The 6800-nt window shown below is 35.5% G+C and overlaps 1 pseudogene; it reads right to left on the bottom strand.

Annotated features, from left to right (window-relative positions):
• Window positions 1-1025: 1025 nt before the first annotated feature.
• LOC142870861 (uncharacterized) lies at window positions 1026-1121 on the bottom strand (annotated as a pseudogene).
• Between the last annotated feature and the right edge of the window lie 5679 nt (window positions 1122-6800).

Consider the following 6800-nt stretch of genomic DNA (forward strand, 5'->3'; position numbering starts at 1 on the left):
AGATAGTATTTTTTCCAGGAACTATCTCCAGATCACTTTCACTAAGCTTCCTCTTCAGTGAGTTATCACTATCGCCCTTTGAAAGGTCTCTAAACAATTAAAAGCCTCAAGAGACTCCAGGGGTTGAACTCAAAGGCAAATTCCTCAAGGATGGAAAGCAGGTGTGTGCTTTGTAACCAAACAGGTTTATGTGGTTCTTATAGCCCACCAAAAGAACATTCCCTGACCTTCTTCTCCCTGGGGTGCGAGAATTCTCCCTGTAATGGGTCAGCCTTCCACGTCAGGTTGCATGCATAGTCAAAGTATTATGTATTAAATATTCCTAAATAGTACACTAATCAAAAGTCTATAACACACTTTTGCAACTGAAAATGAAGGATTCCCTATTGTTGGTCATGTGCCAGGCACTGGTGTAACATTCTTTTAAGTGACTTTTTTAATGGTTAAAACAACCCTGTGCTTGGGGTAAATACTATTATTGACCTTTTTTTTTTTTTTGTAACCAGTGAATAAAGAGAGCCTAGAAAGGATTAAGTAATTTGCCCAATGTAACAAGGTTAAGAAGAGGCAGAGCTATGACCAAATCCACATACATACTTGACTCCAAAAGTCTTGATTTTATCCTATCCTCTGCAACAGCAAACAGACCAGAAACTGTAACATTTTAGTTGAGTATCATATTAGTAAATATTTAAGTAAAAGATAACATTCAAGGCTGGTGAGATAAAAAGTGTGCTGTTAGACATTGTGAGTGGGAGTGTAAACTGAAATAACCTCTTTAGAAAGCAATTTGGCAGTGTGATTCAACCTTTAAGAATGTTCATAACTCTTGGAACCTATAAATCCCATATCTGAGATTCTTTCTGGAGGAAATAATCTGAAATGGAGCAAGAGCTTTATTTATAAATGCTGTATCACAATATTATTCACAAGATGCAAAAATAAGAAATATGGAAACTAAGTATCTAAAAATGAGATATACTACTCTATAGCATTTTAGGCAACAAATTTATTTTACTTTTCCATGTCAGGTAATGAGCAGATGTTGTAAGAAGGTTTGAGGGAGGCACATCTCACACATGAACATGAAAACCTAGTTTTCACACGAACTACAAAAGGATTAAGGTAACAATTTTAAATTTTTGTGTAATATATAACAACATGGCAAGTTTTTATAGTATTAACTGGGGAGAAAAAACAAATTATGAAACTGTCCAGGCAGTATTAACACAGCTATGTTTTATATATATATATATATATATATATATATATATATACATATATATATATATAGTATTAGAAAAAAGAAAGATTGAAACCCATAGTCATCTCTGGATAATGTTTCTGTGGGCATTTTTTTTCTTTATTTCGTTCTTCATTCTTTTCTATATTACTTTTATAATGTTAAAAAACCAATTTATTTATGTTGAGTTTTACTGCAATATGGATCAATTACACAAAAGCAGCAAAGCCACTCTTTCCTAAGAAAAATTATGGTGAATTGTGCTGACAGAATTTTATTGTCAGGAGTCAGATCTATTATTGATTGCAAATGTAATCTACACACACACACAGACACCACACATACATTTGTTTTATTTTGTTCCTTGCATCAAATATATGCACTTTTAGATGAAATATTGGATATTTAACTTAAAATTTTCTTTCTCATTTTTATTTCAACACCTCGTATTTCAAGTGGAAAAAATGCACATGTTTGCTAAAACTACTTTTCTTCAAAATAAAATTTTTATGTTAATCAGTAGTTACGAGACTTTTTTTTATACAGCACATAATATGCTCTAAAAAGATATATCCAAACCAATCTATTACTAACAGTTCTATGCTACAGTCCTAATCCACTGCAATATATTGACTAATTCTGAATTCTGGAATTCTGATGATAGTTACAAACCATTGGTCTCACTAGCACATACAGAAGTACTTCTATAAAATAAAAATGAAGAAAATTCATTTTTGCAAGAATGGTTTATAAATGAAAGTTTTTTGATCTAGAACAAACATTGAGTTGCAGGCCCCTTGCTAGTTTGAATAAAACTTGGTTCCTGCCCTCCAGTTCAGTAATGGGAAAGGCAAATAAATAATGCTGTACAATATGAGCTATAATAAAGATGGACATGTAGTATTAAGAAAGACAGAGAAGGGGGCAATTAACTCTGCCTACAGAAGAGAACACCACATGGAGAAGGGAAGAGTGAAGGGATGAATAGAAGTTCCTTAAGAGGAGAAGCAGGAGGAAAAGCAACCAGCTTTGGAGACTGACTATCAATATGGGGTTGATCTTTGGATATAAGGATGTTTATAACCAAAGGTTTCAAGGTAAGTTGAGACACACTGGGAAGTGTAGAATTTATCCTTCATCCTTGAGGAAATAGGAATCCATGCATAAGAGGTGTTAAGAAGAGAAATAATGTGATCTGGCTTATATTTTAATAAGGTTACTCGCAGCCACGTGAATTGCCTGGTTCAGTGACAGTGAGAGTAAGATGGCGAGGCCACCAGTGACACTTTAGATAACACAGTTTTGCTATAAAGGTCCATGCAAGTGAGAATGAGGGTCTGAACTTAGGAGGTTGTGAGGATGGAGAGGAAATAGAATCTGTTAAAAGATTTGGAGATAGACTTTGAGGAGAAAAAGAAAAGGAGATGTGAAAATGATTTCAAGGTAGGTACCATTAAGGTAAATGGAGAGTGTAAAAGAAGTAGAACTGAGAGATCAAGATAATTAGGCAAGTTGGGAACATGCTCAATTTTAAGTGTCTACAGACAATCTAGGAACAAATGTTTATTCCTAGTAACTGGAAATATATGAACTATAAAAATGATATAAGCTGTGGCAAATGAGACATACAATAAATACTTATTAAATAGATGAACATAGATAACATGCTAAAACAGGCTTTCATTTCCAATTATTTCTTTGGAAAATACAATTCTATATATGCCAAGGATTTTACAACAATATTAGATATATACTAAAACTTTTTTCCATCAAAAATATATTCACTATTTTTAAAAAGCTATAACAACACAAAATCACTACTTCTTAAAAGCTATGCATAGAAGGAAATGTAAGAGAATTTTCTATTATAAACCATGATAGGCCAGGCGTGGTGGCTCACACCTGTAATCCTAGCACTTTGGAAGGCCGGCGGATTGCTCAAGGTCAGGAGTTCGAAACCACCCTGAGCGAGACCCATCTCTACCAAAAATAGAAATAAATTAATTGACCAACTAAAAAAATATATATATATACAAAAAATTAGCCGGGCATGGTGGCGCATGCCTGTAGTCCCAGCTACTCGGGAGGCTGAGGCAGTAGGATCGCTGAGCCCCGAAGATTGAGGTTGCTGTGAGCCAGGCTGACGCCATGTCACTCTAGCCTGGGCAAGAAAGTGAGACTCTGTCTCAAAAAAAAAAAAAAAATGATATTTTATACTATTCACATTATCTTACATATCTAATTAACTACATATTCACAATGTGTTCACCAATATCATAGCCCTCAGTTAAAAATAGACAAAGCAAATAAAACTATCTTATCATTTACTTTTGTATGCCTAGTAAAGCCATACAAATTTAATTGCTGATATGAAGCTATAAAATTTCAGTGCAGTCAATAGAGGTCTGATGGCTAATGTACCTAAACTAAGAGTCAGGAAACCACAGGTCTATTCCTACCTTTATTATCTCCATATCTAACATCAAATTACATAAGTACATAATTCATAATGTGTTCACAGATATGAGCATATTAGTCTCCCACAAAGATAAGGTAAAAGTTATTACTTAATCCTCCTTGCTTATATAACAAAGCCAATTTAGTTTGTGATAAATGCAATAAAATTCCAGAGGTAAGTAATAAATGAGTAGAAAGAGTCTAAATGAGGGAATCTATAACCTTGGCTTCATTCCCAATGCCTACCAAGTTACTAAGTGACCTTGAAAGATCTGATAGGCTATTCTGTAACTTACTTGCAAACAGTGTTAAAAGAGTGAGAATATTACACCTATTGTACCTTTCCCAGATGTTGTGTTAAGACATCATTGATTTTTAGGACTAGAAGAGGATCTCAAAGACCATTGAATCCCATCTCCAACATTATTACCAAGTGACTACCAGTGGCTTTCTGCCACAAACTGAGTGAGAACTCTAGGAAAAAAAAATTTTTTTTGGTGGACTGTCAGTTTTCTCATCAATAAATGAGGGATTTGGACTACACCATCTGTAAGCTTTCTTCAGGCTCTAAAATTCTTCAGCTCTGACTCTGATTCACATAAAAAATCAATTCTCAAACATAGCAATGTGTAACTTATAGAATTCATTATGTGTTTTATAATTATTCTGAAAGCATGTGTGTGTAGAGAATCATTTACCATATTATTTCATAATTGTAGACCCAAATATCCACTAGTTTATGTCTCATTAAGCTTTGTACATTGTTCGACTGCCCTTGCCTCATTACAGTGGGGGGGGGGGAGGAGAGAGAGAGAAAGAAATATAAATAAATGAATAAATATTTATGCTGAACATTGGCACTGAATATTCTAGGCAGCTGTTTTCTAAAAGTTTATAACACTTTAGCTTCATTTTAATTTAGTCTATACAACAGTGTTATTTACTGTCAAAGAAAGTTGCCCAATACTTTGTGAAGTGTCAAGTGTATGAGATTTAAACCTTACTGTGGTGGTTTTAAAATATATCAAAAAATTGTCTGCTACTCTTCCCTTCAAGAGATGAAGCCTAATTCCACTCTCCTTGATGGTAGGCTACACTTAGTGACTTAGAACAAAATGGAATTGACTATATGTGCTACGGTCTGAATGTGTCCCCCCAAAATTCATATGTTGAAACTTAATCACCCTCGTGATAGTATTAAGAAGTAAGAGCTTTAGGAGATGATTAGGTTATGAGGGCTCTGCCCTCATGAATAGGATTAGTGGCCTTATAAAAGAGGCTTCACAGTGATGTTCAACCCTTTTTCCTCTTCCACCCTTCCACCACGTGAGTACACAGGGCAGCAAGTCACCATACTTGAATCAGAGAGAGGCAGCCCTCACCAGACACCAAATCTACCGGCACCTTCCTTGAACTTAGAATTTCCAGCCTCCAGAACTTTGAGAAATAAATTTCTGTTATTTATAAATTATCCAGGCTAAGGAATTTTTGTCATAGCGGCAAGAACAGACTTAGTATGCAACTTCTGAGACTAGATCATAAAAGGCACTGTGGCTTCCTCCTTGTTGGCTCTTTTTGGGATCACTTGCTTTGAGGCAAGCCAAATGCTGTGTCATGAAGACATTTAATTATTCTATGGAAATGCCCACATGGTGAGAAAGGGAGGCCTTCTGCCATCACTAAGGACCTGAGGCCTTCTGCAAACAGCCATATGAGTGAGCCATTGTGGAAGCAGGTAGATCTTCTAGCCACAGGCAAGCCTTCAGATGACTGCAGACCCTATCAATATTCTGAATGCCTTCCCTAGGAAACCCTGAACCAGAACCACCCAGCTAAGCTGCTCCTGAATTCCTAACCCACAGAAATTATGAAATAATAAATGTCTTAAGTAACTAAGGTTTGGTGGTAATTTTTTATTTAGCAATGAATAACTAATGCATTTAACTATAAGCAATTCCCACTTAAGTTAGCCTACTCCTTATTTTTAAAAAATGATTAAATTATCTAATACAGTCGTATAATTTTAGAACTGGAGATAACTTCAAGAAAAAGTTTGACTTGTATTTTGCAGAAACAGAAATTGAGACCTCCAGAGTTTGTCTTGTTCAAATCTGGTCTCCTTCCATTGTTCCCCATCTCAGCTAGAGATAGATGACTCATCCTTAACTCTCACCTTCACTAATCTCATACCTAATCTATTACCTAATCCTATCAATTTTACCTCCTCTTGCATCTGTCTACCTTTTTTATATCTGTACCACCCTCAACCAAGCCACACATGTTTTATTTCTTCTGGACTCCAGCAGTAGCCTCCTAACTGGTCTTCTCATGTCAACTTGTTACCCTACAATTAGTTCTCAATACTGCATCCAGAGTTAACTGGTCAAAATACAATTATGATTATCTCACATCTCCTTCCCATCTCCCTTCCCTTCTAAACCCATTTGTTGACTTCCCATTGCTGGTCATTGGTTTGCATCTGTTGTCTAAGCCCAGGTCATTCTGGTCTTCTGTAATTTCTAGAATACAATCCTGCCACATCTGGGCTGCTAGGAATTTACATATGCAGTTCCTGCAGCCCCATTCACCTAGTGACACCCAGTCATCCTTCAGACCTGATTCATAGCTCAAGTCTATATTAACCTCCCTGGTACAATCTCCATGTAACTTTTCTTTGTAGTATTAAGTAGCAGTTACATTGTTAATGCTTGGATTTCTAAACATCGATGTCTGTCTTCTTTATTAGAATACAAGTCTATAAATGCAGGAACAGTGTACATTTCAATAAATATTTCAATAAATATTTGTTAAATTGATGGAAGAATGAATGAATAAATGAATGAAATCATCCAAGAAGTCAATGTGGGACTAAAATCTAGGTTTCCTCACTCCAAATTTAATGTTATTTACATCCTACCTGCTGTTCTCAATTTAATATTTAACACTGAGTCTCAATATAATGCCTTTTTTTTTTTTTTTTTTTTTTTTTTTAGACTAGCTCTTGGTCTGTGACCCAGGCTGGAATGCAGTGGCAGGGTCACAGTTTATTGCAGCCTTGAACTCCTGGTCTCAACTGATTCTCCTGCCTCTGCCTCCTGAG

This window comes from Microcebus murinus, chromosome 4 (genome assembly GCF_040939455.1).
Source record: "Microcebus murinus isolate Inina chromosome 4, M.murinus_Inina_mat1.0, whole genome shotgun sequence".
Lineage (NCBI taxonomy): Eukaryota > Metazoa > Chordata > Mammalia > Primates > Cheirogaleidae > Microcebus > Microcebus murinus.